The sequence below is a fragment of the Canis lupus genome, chromosome 4 (genome assembly GCF_048164855.1).
Source record: "Canis lupus baileyi chromosome 4, mCanLup2.hap1, whole genome shotgun sequence".
Classification (NCBI taxonomy): Eukaryota; Metazoa; Chordata; class Mammalia; order Carnivora; family Canidae; genus Canis; species Canis lupus.
The window spans coordinates 76776314-76794974 of NC_132841.1; the positions used below are offsets into that span (position 1 = coordinate 76776314).

At 39.2% G+C, this 18661-nt stretch overlaps 1 protein-coding gene and 1 long non-coding RNA gene across 2 annotated transcripts in view; one reads left to right on the plus strand and one right to left on the minus strand.

The window, feature by feature from the left end:
* Positions 1-18661, minus strand: part of CDH6 (cadherin 6) — a 123528-nt gene that overhangs the window by 64304 nt on the left and 40563 nt on the right. The gene's annotated exons all lie outside the window — the stretch shown is intronic.
* LOC140631632 (uncharacterized) lies at positions 136-18108 on the plus strand. The gene is made up of 4 exons (XR_012029157.1): positions 136-215; positions 13072-13193; positions 13931-14019; positions 16177-18108. It is a non-coding gene; the product is annotated as an uncharacterized lncRNA (long non-coding RNA).

Below are 18661 nucleotides of genomic sequence, written 5' to 3' on the forward strand. Positions count from 1 at the left end.
AAAAGGCAGATTGGAAAGGTAGCTCAGTGTGAGCACAGAGCAGACTTGCTGAGTAACCCCCCCCCCCCCCACCCTCCGCATTAGTCAGACGCCCTCTGGAGTCAGGGTTACATCTTATTTCACTTTTTCTTTTACAGAAACCCACAAGGTGGCTCTAGTTCTATGGTGCAGAGCCAGAGGGGATGACTTTCTGCTCCCACCTGCGGATGGCTAAGGTACAGAGCCCAGGGGTCTGAAGAAATGATCCTGAGAAATCTGTTTTAATCCTCGCTAATTAAAAAAGATCATTAGAGACATTCATGATCTTGAGGGCCAGTAAGTCACTTATTAATTACCAACAATTCTTGTATTTAGAGATTTGCTTTTTGGAGTTTACAGCATCACTAAAAGGAAAATGTATGAATAATTTACAGATAGGGAGTTTGAAGCTTCCCTTAAAATATCTTTCACTTCAGGACAATCAATGCATTCCTGCAAAATGAATTCTTTTTCCATCTCTCTTCAGCTTTCCCACTGTGCGGGCGCAGACACACACACACACACACACACACACTCACACACACATACATAGTGGGGAGAGGACAGAGGGAGAGAGAGAGGGCACGAGCAAGCAAAAAGGGATAATGATCTAGATGTTTTTATGTGCTTTGGACGTTTGCCTGTTAGCACTGAAACTACATGCTATTCTCACCCAGAGGGGTAGCACCATTTACAGAGGTGTAACCCTTTACATCAAGTTATAATGGGAAAAAATAATCGAACCCCGACTTGATGTTTGGGTAGCTTCGCTCATTCAATGAGTTTTATGTAACACTTGGTTTGTAGAGGATTCATAACCTAAATTAGATGCTTCTCATAATATCCTGGTGTAATAACTTAGAAGACATGTAATTAAATAAATACTGTATAACAACCTGAAGGGGGTACTGCAACGTTTAGAGGTTTGCTCCCTGAGCCTGACTACAGTGGAAGGAGGTCTGTGCAGGTAATGGCATCTTAACTAATCCCTAATGTTAACTGACCATCAAATTAAACTTGCACAGACAGGGAGACAATGTGCTTGAATGGGCTGCTGGGTCTTTTATCAATTTTGATTGCCTTTATTTAAAAACTTTAATTAGAACCTCTGTTTACTTGAGTCAAATTGCGCATAAAATATCATGCAAAACATTTTAAAAGGGAATTTTAATTATACCACTAAAGAAATGCCCTCGCTCAATGTTTACTAAACACTTGCCAGAACGAGTTAATTAATACATGTTTAAATAAGTGAAAGAAGGGAAACAAACAAACAAAAAAAATTACATTCATCTTTTGTCAAGTTTTCCTGCAGTTGTCAAAGAAGTTCAATTTCTAATTTAACAACTGTGCTGTTACAGTGTACATGTGTAATTATAAACAATGGGGCACCAGAATGCGATGAAGGCCAGTGGAAAGCTAATTCCCACTGGAAGTTGTTGTTCAAAATAATTGTGCTTTGTTACTTGATGTTCTGCAGTCTGTAGTCATCAAATCAAACACTTTTCGATTTTGTGCATCTATTTATTTATTCCGTGGTAGACGATCGGAATGTTCAGATGGTACTAAGGTGGCCTTTTAATTGTTTAAAGCTACAGAAAAATGCTTTTTAATAGAAACAGCATAATGGGCAGACAAAGAAAAAATTTAATAGTATTGAGTTTTTAGTTCCTACTTTAATATACCACCAACTCTTTTACTTTATTTATTTTTTTAGAATCCCAATCTTTCCTATTACTGTAAACCATGCTTGCATTAGTAAAGACCGATATGGGAAAGCATTTGATAATTTACTAGAAAAGCCAAATGAAATCAGTCTTTCTGGGATATGCCCTATATTCGTAGCTTTGTGAAAAATCAGAGGAAGTACCCGAAGTAATTTTGAAAATCTTCAGGGATAGAAATTGCACATATCCCATTAATGATCTCTACCATAGTTAAGAAACTTATTCTTTTAAATAGCATAACCCACACTATTATCGTTTACTCCCATATTGCTGAAACGGATCACCAAATTTCTCAAATCCTGTAAGAAGCCACCTTGTGCTCACAGTGTGGGAAATGACAGAGACTTAGGATCAGGTCTCCCTTGGGTGTGTTATTTGAAGTTCCACTGATGGGTCTGGCCAGGCCAGTAGAGATGGTTGAATTAAGCCTGACTGGTTTGTTATAAAAATTAAATATGATACAGTATGCAAAACGCTCAGCATGTTGCCATGTAAATGGGCATTGAATATGAGCTAGTATCCTTTTTGGTAAGCTCATTCATTGCTTACGGAAAGCCAATCTTATGCAGTGCAAGAATGGCACATGTAATAATCTGCAGTCTTTGGGCCATTTAATATTAGTAAAGAGCATGAAATCAAGATGTCGTAAAAGGCAGCCTACTTAAAAAGCAAAACAAAAAACGTTTTCTTCTATATGTTATTTTTCTTTTAAAGAAGAAAACTTTATTTCTAGGAAGAGGCGTGTTTGATACTTAAACATGCCACTGACTTGCTCTGTAATTTCAGCTGGCAGGGGAAATAGAATGTCCTAATGAATTTTTCCTAATAAAATAAGAACCTGAAGTGCCAGCATGTTTGCTCACCTACTAATTATGAAATGAGTTTCCCTGGATATTAAAACTAAGCCAAAATATAATTTAGTCCTATAAACTACTGTCAAACTCAGCTATAGTTCCATTTGAAGGATTAGAAATTATTTGATTAGCAACTGATTAACGGACTTTAATGTGACTGATTTTTTTCCAAAACACAGTAGAAATTCTTTTTGTAAAATGAATATATGTACATATACATATATGTATAGATGTATACTTAAACACTTTAAAAGCGTCTTTGAGATTTGAGAGTCAAGTGCTTCCAACATCCTGACCTTAGAAGATGTTGCAATTCTGTCACTGATGTGTAATTTATTTCAGATGACTGTAAATAAAAATCAAGTGTCCACGATTATAAATACTCTAGTTCCACATTTTCTTTTAGCAACAGCAAAAAATTTCAATTAATTGAATCTCAGCCAACTACAAATAATGCCAGAAGTGCAATACTTGGTGCACCAGGTCACGGGCAACCATTAATTAAGATGCAAAGGATCAGCATTAAAGGTCCCCCAATACAGGATTTTTGTCTCAGAATTTTTTTTGATGGGTATGGACTGAAATATCTATAAAATGCAGTTTCAGCTATATGGGAAAAGAGGGAATTGGGTACAATCTTTATTTTGCTTGCTCTGGAATTTTTGATAAAGTTCTGAAGTGTCATTCTTGAAAATGAAGATGAAAATAATCTTACTTAAGGATTTTTATTTATAGAAAAGAAAAGCCCTTAACGTTCCATGTTATCTTTATTTTATAGGAGCACCGATTCAGTGATTTCCTTTTGGAGAGATGGAGGGGGAAGGCAAAACATCTTTTTGAAATGGTTAAAGCCACCAAATGTGAAATTTGTAAACTATGACATACCTTATTTTGAAATTTTTCCCCAAATCGTTTACCAAGAGGCCAATAGAAATTATTTATTTTCAAGAGACAATCTGTCATGATATCTAGATTCGGGGTGGGAGGGAGGCAGTGTCAGTGTGTGTGTGTGTGTGTGTTGCTTTCCAGAATGTAGATATTTCTTCATGTTGCTTTATGGTGGTTGAGTTCAAACAAGAAGAATTCTCAGAAAAAGATCAGTACAACTTGTTAGCCTCCAATTTATCACCTACCTATCCAAGATTTAATGGTTGTGTTAACCCGGAGTCTCAAGAATAATTATAGTCTAAAACAAGTCCTTCAAGTAAGGAGATGAAAAGAATCGTATAAAGTGAAGGCTGTCATGAAATAGAAATTGGACAAGCAAGGGAACTTTCATCGTGTTGAGTAAGTACTTTACTATGGGATTCTTTTTTAAATTAAGGTGCCTGGTAAGTTGGGTGAAAATAAAATATGTATGATTAGCAGGGAATACCTGGGCCCAGAGAAGTTGCATAGGAGTGGAAAAAGGACAGAGAGGTGTTCCCCCCCCAAGTCATTACCAGCTTAGTTCACAGAAAAGTTATTTCAAATACTTTCTTTGAAAGACTGCTTTGAGGTCTGCTTTTAATTTGAACAGTTAAATATCATATTCATGCCAATGAATCTTTTTCCTCGTTTTAATATCATTAAGAAGAAAGCCTCGCAGGCCAGAGTGAATAGTGTAATTGCTTAAAAGAAGAGATATATGGCATACATATTTAATTCAGACCTTTAAAACAATTTCCTTATGGTTGGCTAGGTACCTTTGTTTATGTAAGACAGTCTTTTAGTTTTTAAAGTAACTAAACTACATCGAACCGTATGGAAAAGTCTCTAAAATAAGATTTTAGCAAAATAATTAATCTCTCACGACTCTTTCTCTGGTTGTATCTGACTTCCCTGGTTATATCTGTTTAGGCTGCAGGTCAGTTTTATAGAATCCTTAATTTTTCTAATACAATTAGAGTAAGCCACACTCTATAAATTTGAAAAACTCCTAAGAGCAAGATAGGCGGCACCACGAAACTTAGGTCATAAATTCCATAAGCAAGTGCTTTGAAATCTCCCATGTCTTGAAATGCTCCCACCAACGGAAGAATATTTGTTTTTGTGAAAACTTTCTAAAAAAATAGAATGAACCGCACTTTTCATAGCTCAACAGATTGCTGTCTGCACGCACGACATTTCCCACTGCTTATAACTAAAGAGAAATGACTTTGGCACTTTATCTGTTTGATGAAAGACTGTTATTGCAATTGCCCTGTGAGACACCAAGCCACCTGCCACAGCATCCCTGGCTATCTGAGGCAGTCCTCTCCAGTTGGTGCGGGAATAGCAAACCAATATGCCACCAGATAGAAGTAGCCAGAGCATTCCAGCTAAGAGAATGGACTTTGGAATCAGCCAGGTAGAAGCTGAAATTTTTATTTACTTACATGACTTTGGACCCGTTAGATAGCCTTTTTAAGTTTTAGCCTTTTAACTCTTAAACTGAGAATGATCATGTTCAGGTCTTAGGGTATTAATGTGGGGATGAAATGACAGGGTGTACAGAGGGAGTAGATACACGGTAGCTATTATGAGGTCATATTTTGGTAAAGACCTAAGGGACTGATAGCTTTTGAGATGCTTTGCTTTTCCATCATAACCTTTCAGAGATGGTAGCAACTTGTTCCTCAACCTCCTCTGCAGACATGTACTGAGGAAAGATCCCTCGGAGGTATGCAGTCAGGACCCAATGTATTCATGTCTTCAACTTTATTTTAAATACTTAAGCATGTTTTGCATTCTGCTCAATAATAGATCTAAATTGTTTTATTACCCAAATTATGATTTGCCCCTCAAATCTTATAAATCCGAGGTTCTGGTGTTACCATCACACTGTGGCTTTGCCCAGCCTCTGGTACCTTGTGGGGTATGAGAATGGCCGGCCTGGGGCACACAGGAGAAAAATCAGACAACCTAGACTTCTATAAACTCTGCTTTCTAGTGCCCTTGTACCAATGGTAGGTGGAGCTCCCTCCTTCTGATCACTCCATCTCATTCTGAATCGAAACATAGGCAGGATAGGTTCTCTCTTATGGGATATTCTTGCCACTTAAATGTAAAATTTTGGCTGATTTGGCTGAGAAATAGGTGCATTGGGGTGGGGAAAGGGCATGGAGAGAACAACTTTTCATTTCTTAGTGAAAAAAAATAAGACCAAGATATTAAATAGTAAAACATATGCCCACTGTACATTGGCCCCTTACCCATCCCTGTTTTGGTGTCCTTTTAGAAAATACTAAGATAGCCTTAGAGTCAGGAGTGTCGCTCTAGAAATTATGACATATGCTGAATCTCATCCTCTCGGAAAAACTAGTGGGTAGTTTTACAGATTAAGTGGGAAGGAAGATAAAAACATGCTTTGGGTGGCTGGCAATATAGATAACTGAGTCTTTGCTGAGGCTAAATAACATTTCCTGTAAGTAAAAATGGAAGATGAAAATAAATCATAGTTTCATTCATGAATAAATAAATCCTTGATATAAATTATAAAATCATTGTTTATATTAGTTCTCAACCTTCTGTCACTCTGATAGATTAAACCACTATCCAACTTTTTTTTTTCCTTTTTTAAGTTTCAATTTAAATTCCAGTTAGTTAACATATAGTGTAGTATTAGTTTCAAGTGTAGAATTTAGTGATTCATCACTTACATACAACACTCAGTGCTCATCACGAGTGCCCTCCTTAATATCCATCACCCATGTAGCCCATCACCCTGCCCACTCCCCCTCCAGTCACCCTCAGTTTGTTCTCTTTAGTTAAGAGGCAGTTTCCTGGCTTTCCTCTCTGTTTCACACACTCCCCACTCCCCCCATTTTGTTTTTTAAATTCCACATATGAGTGAATTTGTATTTATCTTTCTCTGATTGGCTGATTTTGTCTGGCATAATACTCTCTAGCTCCAACCATGTCATTGCAAATGACAAGATTTCATTCTTTTTTAATGGCTGAGTAATATTCCATTGTGTGTGTGTGTGTGTGTGTGTGTGTGTGTGTGTGTACCACATTTGCTTTATCCATTCATCAGTTGATGGACATTTGGACTCTTGCCATAAATTGGCTGTTTGTCAACAAAACTAAAAAGCAACCTATGGAGTAATAGTGGATATTTGCAAGTGATATACCTGATAAAGGATTAGTACCCAAAATATATAAAGAATTTATAAAACCGAATACCCACAAAACCAAATAATCCAGTTAAAAAATGTGCAGAAGACATGAACAGACATTTCTCCAAAGAAGACATACAGGTGGTCAACAGACACATGAAGTGATGCTCAGCATCACTCATCATCAAGGAAATACAAATCAAAAGTACAATGAGATATCACCTCACACCAGTCAGGATGGCTAAAATAAACAACAGAAGAAACAACAGATGTTGGCGAGGATGAAGAGAAAGGGGACCCCTCTTGCGCTGTTGGTGGGAATACAAAGTGGTGCAGCCACTGGAGAAGACAGTATGGAGGTTCCTCAAAAAGGTAAAAATAGAACTTCCCTATTATCCAGCAATTGCACTACTGGGTATTTACCCACAGGATGCAAGAACACAGATTTGAAGGGGCATAGGTACCCTGATGTTTAAAACAACTATCCACCTTAAAAATAAAACCCCATAGTGTCCTCTGTGCTCCATCAGCCTTTTTAACCGTGTGTTGCTGGGGCATATAGGTTGAAGAAATTATGGAGGTAACAATGGTACTTGTTAACATTGCATCCTGGATAAAGGCCCATAAGGTAGAGAGAAGAAGAGAGAGGGAGAGAAAGACAGGAAGAATAAGGGCAAATTTTGTGATGGCTCAACTCACCTCCCGCTGTTTGTTTACATTTTATGCAGTGAAAGTAACATTGACTTGTTGTTGGGGCTTATGACGTATTTGGCCGTTCTTACTTCATAGATGGGCTGTTGTCTCAATTCAGTCTTAGTGTAAATCTTCCTTTCTCAGCGCAGGCTTGCTTCCTGCTGGAAGTGTGTGGTGGAGATAGGGACATGGCTCTTCTGCTCCCGGTCTCCCAGCCCCGAGCCCCCAATTCATTAGCTTCACTGTCTGCCTCCTGTCAGTGTCAAAGTTGTTAGTAGGGAGGAAGGGTAAGGTAATGGGACTGTACTTTATGCTTTCTCGGCCTGTCAAATTGTTCAAGCTGATGTTTCTGGGTGGCTCAGGTATAGGATTATAATGGACTTTCCTCTTTTGGGGGACTTTGTTGGGCTCCTCAGAGGTCCCTTGCTCCAGGCATATGTGATCTATTCAGGATGGCCTAAAAGGACCATTCACAGCCCTGAACACTTTTACACTCTTCTTGCTGAGGTCACCTTGATCCTCCAGGTGGCTCTATTGTATGGAGCCCAATGACTGTCACCTCACCAGTTCTTTCCCCTTAGGCTCACATGTATCCCCAGGAAGCACTCACATCCATACCTTGATAAACTCCTTGGAATGCCCCAGCTCTGTTGCCTAGAGCGTGAGGCAGCCCCTTCTGAGACCTCAGTTGACAGCCTGCTTTCCCTCCCACAGCATGAGTCAGGAACTAGCCTTAGCCTTCCTTATGTTTCGCAGCTTCAGGGGCACCTCTCACAACAATCTGGGGGCCTGGTGGATGTTTCTTTTAATGCCAAAGTCTCTCTTGATTAGGTTTAGGATTGGAAGATGGCAGCCTGTCTTACAAAGGAGGGTGGGGACTCAGGCAACCACAGAATCTGCCAGTAATATCCTGCCAGGCCCTCACTCTGATCCCCTTTTATCTTCTCTCCCTGGCGAGGCTGGCCTTTGAGCCATTTACGAGTTTAGCACCTGATGGGAGTTGAATCCACATCCTTGATGGGAGTTGAATCCACATCCTTATTGCCCATATTATCTTGGTAGCTGAGTTTTTACTGGGTCAGGAAGAGTCCTCTTCCTTCCTAGACACAAATCTGGCTTAATTCAGTTAGGAAAAATAAGCAGGCTCTCCGTGATAACTACAATTAAAAAATGTATAAATACGTCATTAAAATTAAGTCACTGCAACACGTTTAACTTCTCTGGCAGGTAACCCAGTACTTAAGAGTTTGATTTGACCATAAAACAAGTCTGCACAAAATCAGTCTGAAACTGTCATAAAAAGAAATGAACTTTAAAACTGTATCAAATTCACATCGTGAACTTTTCCTTTAAAAGTGGTATTTATAGGCTTGGTGCCAGCCCTGTAAGTGCCATCTGAGCAAACATTTCCTTTGCACATTTTCGTGAGGTGCCTTTGATTATGTTGAACAGAGGATGGGTAAGATGCTGGTTTGTTTTAAAGTCATGCAGCAGAGCCCCAGGTTTGAGCGTGAGCCGTGGTTACCTCTGGGATTCTAACTGGTCTACGTGTGCCTGGCAGGCCCTTGGGGTCAGCCTGCCCAGAGTCTGTGGGCATGAGACACCGTGATGCCTCCCAGGAGGGAGAGTGTCTTCAGGGAGGCAAGTGTCAAGCAGACAAGCTGAAACCTGTAATGAAGCCTCAGCCATCACACGAGAAGAACGATCCTGAGCACGGCATGATGCTGCCATTTGGATTTGTCCCCTAAGGGACTCAGGTCTGAGTCCTAGGAAGGAGGGAGCTGTGAAGAAACTGAAAGAGCTATTTTCACTAAAATCTTCTGAGACACTGAGGATTTGGATGACCTGAATATTCCCAAACCTCATTTGCCCCCTGTGCCTCCCTGGCTGGAAGAAGCAGCACCTCCTCTGTCTGGTTGAGACTGAAACACTCTTGCCTGAAGACAGCCTAGTAACCCCAAATTGGGATAGTTAGCCTGCAAGGGGATGACAATTCTCCTCATGTCCCACCTTACCAAGCGTCATTGCCTCTAGACCTGTATCCAGTGGTAGACCCCAGTGTTAACTTCAGCGTAGAGCCAGTGTCCACATGCCCACCACAATTCAGTTACGGAGTATATAGTTGGAAGAGAGAAACTCAAGAACTGAACCTCTACATTAGCTCCCTGATTCCTGGAAGGGGAGCACTGTAAGAGAAGGAGTCAAGTGGAAGTCAGTGTAGACCCCTCTCTCTAACAAAGTAAACCAAAAGAAATACTTTGGCCAGAGGGATTTCAGAGATAGGCCACCACTAAAAGTGTAAAGAATTTGGGATCTCTCTCTTTCTTTGTACAAAGTAACTCTGGTAAATGGCTACAAGAACCCTCGGGGAATGCTGGGGTCAATAGAAGGCCTGATCTCAAAGATTTCAAACCTCTTCTTTCACAGTTACTAGGTTTAGGAATTGCCTTAAGTCTTAGAATTTTGTTCGTGGCTTGGTCGCTATATGGAGTGACTCTGCTTGCTAAATCTGGAGTTTTTCAGCTCTACAGATCAAGGAAGATCTTAGTAAACTATTTCAGTCCTAAGATCTCTATGATCCTTTAGCCACCACCAAAGATTTCTGCAGGTCACCCCTCTTTGATCATCACTCCCGTCCAGTGTCTGTTATGATGCCATTCCCACCTTGTCTCCTGAAGTCATATATTGCGCATTGCCTCTGCCATCCTGGCAGCATATAATCACTATGGCAAGATTAGCATCACCATATGCATCACCAGCCTACAGAGAACAACTCCTTGGCGCTCTGCAACAATGCTGGTATAATATTTTCTCAATATATTAAGGAAAGGAATATTTTTCTGGGATACCTGGAGGTATATATTGTCAACAAAATCCAAAAAACCCTCTTTCCATTCCGTAAGGAGGACCAGGAAGCATCTTGGTTGCAGTTCAATTCTATCAGCTGTCTTCCCTCCAGTCACTTATCCTGGCTGTGGCTCTGCTTTCCCTGCATGCCATGATTCCGCCGCTACCACCATCACCATCCGTGGACTTACATTGCATTATTTGCTGTCATCATAGTAATCCACCCAATACTGCTCTGAGTAAGAAACTTCTACAGCAACAACAACAACAACAACAAAAAGCCAAGTTCTGGGTGAATGCCCATGGGATTCTCTGATGGTACCATGTACCTCATTATCCTGAAGCAGCTGGCCTTAAAGAAGGGCGGATTGGCCAATTGAAAACTCCATTACAGACGCAATTGGGAGACATCATTGTGAGACTGGGTTACGTCCTACAGGATGCTCTGATCTAGTGAATAATATATGGTGGTTTCTCCATAAACAGAATTCCTGGAGTAGGATGATAGCTCTCATTGTTATGTCTAAATCTCACATATTATTTTATAGTATTTATAATATTTTACAGCCTCACAGATTTGAACTTTGCTGGTTCAAAGATCTCAGGATGCAAAAACAAGTTGCCTCTACTAAGGGACATAATGATAGGTCCATTTAACTGAATGTTGAGACTGCCACCTGGTTATTGGGCTCTATATACCACCAGGCCAACAGGGGAAAAAGATGTCACTGTGTTGTGGGATAATGCCTAATATTCTAGGGGGAAATAGGTTGGTGCTCTTTAAGAGAGGCTTAGAGTGTTCCAGGGATTCTCTTAAATGATCCCCAGTACTGCCATGGAAGGTGGTAAAAGAAGTAAAGGAAGAGTGGAACAACCCTATAGCAGAGACTGTGGTATCACGAGAACACTTTTCCTTTTTCCTCCTAGGCCCTTGGCTAGATTATAGTTTCCAGCCTGCTTTGAAGCTAGATGTGAACATGTGACTGGGATCTTTCAGTGGGTTGTGAGCAAAGCATTATATGCTACTTGCAGGCCTAGCCTATAAAAACCTCCTGTGCGATCTTCTGTGCCCTTTCTCCTCCCAAGCTGAATGCTGAGAACGGAAGGGCTGTAGAGGAGGACAGAGCTCTAAGATAGAAGGAGCTAAGATATCAGTAGACATCATCATCAGTCCAAGGGCAGTCTCTTCGGACTTTATTTTAAAAAGGAATAAACGTGTTCGGGGTTAAACCAATGAAAATTTCAGATGTATCTGTTATAGCAGCTGGCATTACCCCAACTAAGTACGCATGATTGTCCCACGAGTTAATGGCACACTTCAGAAGAAAGCCTGACCACAGGCCTTTATGCCTGTATTCGACCCAAGGGGAATGCTTTCTGGATGAGGGGATCCAAACAGCAAGAACCACAAGGAGATCTAAACACACTTGGAAGAGGTTGAGCTGGAGTAGATCTCTCACCTGAGGAAACTGCAATTGAAGAACCCTTGTTGGACACTTGAAGCACCCCCACTTGGTTCTTATGGGAGAGCTTTATTTGAATGTCTGCCCTACAGACAGTATTGATGGTCAAGGGGCACCATGGCCAGTAAGACAAGAGATGCATGCTTCATCCATCTCTCTCTTCTCTTGGTGAAGAGGATTGAGAGCCAGAAGATTGGTGAGAATGAGGAGAAAGGAAATAGCTTGGGTCCAACCCATGTTCAGCCTGACTGAGGGCAAAGCAGTAGGAGAGGGGTTGAGGTCGGATCTGACATTGGAGCTTCTGATTGGACAGGACTAGCCTGGACCGTAAAATAGCAAGGCGACCAGAAAGTTATGGAAGGTGCCCAAGATAAATAGGGTGAGGGAGAAAGATTCAAGAAAGCATGAAAGAATGTAGAAATTGAAGAAAAAGAAAATAATTTCCTACTGTTCGACTTTACTAAACACGAGTTAGAGTGACGTGATCATTCCACACTCTCTACTTTGCACTGTGTGTTGCCAGATGAGCGTGGAGAATAATCAGAACGAATCATACCATTATGCTTTCTAATTGTGGGAGAAACTAGTTCATATTAGTAAACAAACATTGGTGTATTTTTTATCTGGCAGTTAGTGGGCTGAGAAGATTGAGGTTTTCATCAGGGAAAGAGGGAGGGAGGAGTTCTTGATGGAGCATCATGGGATATAAGGTGAAGGTGTCTTCCATTCAGCATCATATTTTCTATTCTCAGAAAGACCTACATGATCTGGTTGTGTCCTTCCACACTTTATCTCTAAGTGAAGGTCAAGATGACTCAGGCGCTGATGTTGGCGAATATATTCCCTCACTGCCCTCCATGAACCATTGTTTCTGGTCTGGCCCACCGCGTTTGCTTCTCCCCCTTTCCTCAGGTTGAAGAAAGAATACACAAAGCTGGCATTTCCTAAAAGAGCATTCCATAGGGCTCTAGTTCCATGGGATGTTTAGAGATGCTGCAGAGGAAAACAGTTCTCTATGATCAGTTCACTTGGGTAAATCTGAATTAAACAAAGGGGAAGAGTGTTTTTCTTTCTTTTTAACCACAGAACTTCTCTCTTAGCCTTTATGAGGCTACCGTGTGTGGTGGAGCCTAGGACAGAGATCCCAAGAGCACCATTTCACAGACTTCTACATCTGGGGACCCCTTTTTTTTACCCCAGAGGACTGAATGTTCATCAGCCCATACTTTGAGATCCGCTGCTCCAATTCATTTCCCTTTTTGCAGAAAAATTCACAAGTAATGAATTGATGTGAATAAAAGGAGAAAGGGTAAAATTCTATTCATTTATCTAAGAGACCATTTGAAGAACTGTCTGTGTTAAAAATCATGTGCTTTTTTTCCTGAACTAGAGAGAGGGCAGACTGTCCCTTGATAAAGTGAATTTCCAGTGAAACAGGAATGCATGTTTCATCCCAACGCCAAAGAGCTATGGATTCCTCTGTGACTCTTCTAATATATATCTTTTGTGCAGGTGAGTTTTAAAATGAATACTATGCATTTCCCTTGTCAGATTTTTCACTTTTCATCACATGCACCGCCTTTAAACTGCCCATGTGGACAAGAGAAGCAGCACCTGCAAGTCACACATTTTGTTATAATCAGAGCAGACCCTAAATTCACCTTGTTTTAATTTTTAAAAAGAGATTTACTGAGCACGGGGTCTGACGTAGGGCTCGATCTCAAGACCCTGAGATTAGGACCTCAGACAAAACCAAGAGTTGGATGCTTAATCGACTGTGCCACCCAGGTGCCCCGCACCTTGCTTTTAAAGCTGGGTTTATTAACCATTCATTTATAAATATTTATTTCCATATACTTCAGGGGATGCTCTTCTTTACAATTTCACATCTTTATATCAATGATTTCTGATGAGCTAAATTTTATTTAAAAATTCTGAATATAAGTGGAGTGATCATCTTCTTCTGAAGTAGTATGGGGATTAGAAATATGGATTTGGTAATTACTTAAAATACGGGAGCAATAACTAAGTCAATTCTCATTATTCAAAAAATAAAATAACTCTGAACTTGGGAGTCAGGAAATCTAGTTCCATTTCTTCTGTGTTTCTAATAAGTTCTGTGGCCGTTGGTGTGTTTCTTTAGTTTTCTAGGCCTCAGTTTCTTCGACTGTAAAATACTGGAGATGATATCCTCTAGGGATCTTTCAAGCTACAACATTCTATGATTCTGATACTATTTTTTCCTCCAGATTTCCACATTTAGCAGATTTCAATATGTATCTGTCATTGTGATGCCCTGCAGAGGAACAGTTATGATTTCTAGAACCACAGATCCATGGTATGTTGAAATAGATGACCTAAGCGGAAACATCCTACCCCATTATTTTATAAAGGATGGAGCCAGCATGGTTCTTTTAACCATCGGTCAAAAGTGTGTTTGAATGTTTGGCTACTGAAGTTATGTCCATTTTTTTCCCCCTATATGTAGATGGAGAAATAAATTGGTGGCTCAAAAATCAGACTAACTTTTAACTTTTGAATATGCTACAATGCAATTAAGAACAAAATTAGGCACAAACTGATATATTCATAGCACAGGGAAGGGGCAAAAATTTCTAGAGCTGTGCTGTCCAATACAGGAGCCATTAGCTACATGTGTCCACTGAGCACTTGAGATGTCACTAGTTTGAATTGAGATGTGACTAAAATACATACCAGATTTTGAAGACTTTGGTTAAAAAAAAGAGAATAAAATACATCACAATTAATTTTAAAAATATTGATTGCATGTTGAAATGATAGTACTTTGGATTAAATAAGTAATCTGATTAAATAAAAGATATTATTAAAATTAATTTTATTTGTTTCCTTTTATTTTTTTAAAATATGGCTGTTAGAAAACATAAAATTATACATGTGGCTCTTATTATATTTCAGGTGGACAGCACTGTTCTAAGGGATTCTGTTATGCTAATGAAGGGAAAGGTGCTTTAGATACCAACAACGAATTCTACTTTATCCCCATAGAAACATGAATCAATATAAGTAGCTCCACACTTTTAAGTAGGCTCTGTTTCAAATTTTTATGTCACTCTTCTCTCAATTAGAATGATTAAAAAAAATCAAAACATTATTATGAAAGACTGGTTAGTTTCCCAGCTTAATTCTAAAATTTATTTTACCTTTAATGCAACTAAAATATTACATATAAGTAATGAAAATATTAGGATAGTAATTAAATAAATAATTAAATAAATAAATAAATAAATAAATAAATAAATAAATCTTTGTTGGTTATTTTTTTTAGCTTTTTTTAGAATAAGATTTTATTTATTTATTCATGGCGACACAGAGAGAAAGGCAAAGACATAGGCAGAGGGAGAAGCAGGCTCCCTGTGGGAAGCCTGATGTGGGACTTGATCCCAGGACCCCAGGGTCATGACCTGAACCAAAGGGAGACACGCAACCACTGAGCCACCCAGTTGCTTGGTTATTTAGGCTGAAATTAATTCTGTTCAGCTGAGAGAGAATACAAGGAGATGGAAAATTTCATCGTGGTCCTTCAGAGGACTATTGGGCATTTTCAGAGATTTAAATCTTTTATGTCTCTCGTTACTTCAACAGTTGCCATTTTTTCTCTTTAAGACATATGTAATTCTTTCACTTCTTTTTTACTTCTTGCCAATAAACAAGTACAGTGATTGTTTTGATATGCAACATTAAAACAAAAGGGAAATAGAGACAGAATTTGGAGAGACTCCTTTCCACTTTCGAAAGGACCAAGGGAGCTTGCTCTGAGGTTGGATGTAAGTAGAACAACTTTGGGGTGTTAAGGTGTGGGGACAGACAGGGGTTGAAAGCCACTCCTCTAGATGGCCTTTCTTTCTTTTTTTTCTTCCCTTTCTCAAGTTTTTATTAAATTCCAGTTAGTTAACACAGTATAATACTGGTTTCAGAATAGAATTTAGTGATTCATCACTTACATAGAATACCCGGTGCTCATCACAGCTGTGTATGGCTTTTCTTTAAAATGGTACTTTGCAATGAGTTCATTTCAGTTCTTAATCAATTATGCCTATGTAATGAAGCCTCCATTAAAAAAATCAATTGGTTACTTATTTAAAAAATCAAATACAGGAATATTTGAATAAAGATTTAGGTGGCCCTAAGTTCAGAGTGTATCTTTCTCTCTGCCTTCAAGTTTTTAGGGAGGGGAAGAGCCTGAGAAAAGGAAAGAATTAGCACCTATTGAGCACCTTCTCTGTACCAGGCATTGTGCAAGGAGACTGAGAATCTTCGGAATTTTTAACTATTTCAGCAATCCTGCAGGGCAGACATTCTCATCTCCCTTGACTCATGAGGAAACTAAGACTTGGGGGTTTTCTAGAAGTTGCATAAGCTGCTCATGTTTGCACAGTGAGCAAACTGAGAGTCAGAAATGGATTTGGTATCTTGTGCCTTAAGAGCCCATTTAACTTTGTTGCTTCTTCTGCAGAAGAGAAAATGTGAGAGGAAGAACACTGCATGGAAGAGAAGAATTGCAGGTGCGGAACATATTTCACATGCAAAGAAATATCGGGAAAAAAAGGTCGAATCCATTCTTTTACCTCTGTCTCAGGAATGAAAAGTCAATTTTTAATTATATGGGTAAGGTTGACCAGGGGCCAACTTATCAAAAATGCTGAGTTTAGGGTTGGAGATTAAATGTAAAAAGAGGTTCAATTTATTACTGTTTGGAAGAAATAAACATCCATTTGTAAGAAAGGCTGGAATCTGTCTGCCTCCAGCCTGCCTTCGGCCCTGAGGTAAACAGCATGATCTCTGGGGACAATAAATGAATAGTAGGTGGAGAGCATGATCCAAACTTTCTGCCATATATTCTGAGGTTGATATCAAGTGTGGGAAATCATGTGGCTATCACCATCTGCTGACACCATCCTTTTTGGGGGCATAGATGTGCTCGGGTCATATAACATCCTTGGGAGCCTACTGATGGGTCCGTTTTGCCTTGTGATAACAGAGACCCCAAACCCTGTGCTTGATTCATGCCTTTCCAACATGTTTCTGATTGCTAACCATTTATTAAACGTTATTCAATATGTTCACCTACCTTGTTCAGCTGCCTTAAATCCTCTCCAGAACAAGACGAGATTTACACAAACAAACTGGGTTCATTTATACTTAAACATGCTACCTTGCCAAACAGGTATTTTTCTGTGTCTTGAAATATGTAAGATGGCTAAATGGTAATGTATTCTTAAACAATACAAATCTAAGTGGATTTCCTTCAAAAATGAGATAAATTTTGTTCTTTATCATCTTATCAGCATGATTCCACAGTACTCCCCATGCATCTGAAATCACATTGAATAAGGTACTAACTATGATGAAAGACAGTTAGGGGAGAGAACAGTGCACTGGGACCCTCACTCTATTCAGATGTTGGGCACAAATATTGACGTGAAGTCGCAGCCCAGAGAGGCCAGATTTGCAAATCCTGCTTATCAAAACAGGTTTATTGCCAGCACATTCAAGTGTAGATAGAGGACAAAATGACACTAGGAGGCAGGGGGAGAGGGGAGGGGATTCCTTCCAAGCAGAGCCTTTCTCTTTATCCACAAAGTGTCCCAGTAGATGAAAAGCAGCAAGGCTGGCCGAAGAAGCTGGGAGGGGATATAATGGTGTTTGCGGTTGGACAGAGCATGTGGCCATGAGTTCACCACATGGCTGAGCCTGGGAAGGGTTGTGTGCCCCTGAATACTAAGTAGATCAGATGGATATTTGCCTCTTTCCCCCCTGCTTCACATCAGCCTCATTCACACCGTGTTCACATCATTTCTTAATTAGGGGAGTATATTATACTTCAACGGGTCATTACAAACTATATAACTGAAATAAAGTTGAGTGATTTGTTTCAGTGAAAGACACCTTGATTGAGGTGGTTATTAGTAAACTATAAAGTACAGTGAGGATAATTGGTGTGAGCGCTATCATTATTTAGCAGTGTCTCAAATTTTCCCATTAATTTTCCGACGATTAAAGAAACTACACTTAGCCAATTAAATATAGAAAAGGAAAATCATTTGCCAAAATATAAACTTGCTATTTATACTTAAACCATTAATAAAATCTATACTTCATAATAAATTGTTACATATTTTAAGACGTGCTTCTTATGCAAAAGCCTGGCAACTGTTTTCTATTGTTCAAAACATGAATGGCAAAAAAAAAAAATGCTTAGCAATTAAAAGCAAATAAACTGAAAATATCAATTCTGTTAGTATAGACAGTAGGCATAAATTAATACAAATAAGGTAGACTAATGTCGCAAAATGTCCACAGATTCCCTTTTTCTGATCAAAGAAATACAAAACCTGTAAAGCAGGTATTTATAACAAATCTAACATGTAATTTTCTTAATTTTTAAAAATGTCACTAACGTGTAACTCCTTGCATGTGTTACAGTATCTTCTTGGCCTTTCATTTTGGATTAAAAAAAGAAAATATGTTTGGAAATGAGATTTTCTTTCATTTGTTCCTTGAAAACAAGTATTATTTATTTGGTTTTCATTTCTATAAATAAATTACTCATTTGAGGCTTGTTTCTCTAAAATGAAGGGTTTATGCAATCAGTCATGCATAAAATGTGTTATTTCCCCCACTCAGTCCAGTAGCTGCTTGAGAGAAATTGTATGAGTAGTTAGTTCTCACTGTCATTACAGCAAACCAGAGACAGAGGAAGGGTGGGGGAGAAGAGTAGAAATCAGATACAGGAAAACTCTAAATGTACCATGATGGCAGATAGCAATAAAACTGTCGACTTTGAAATGAAATCACAGGACAATATTTCCTTATAAATATATGAGCACAGAGAAAAGCCACTCAATCACAAAATTGTTCTTTAGTTGTTGTTGTCTTTGATACAATGTATTGGCTAAAAAAGTGGAATTTTTCTAACTTTTCAGTAGAGCCAGAATATA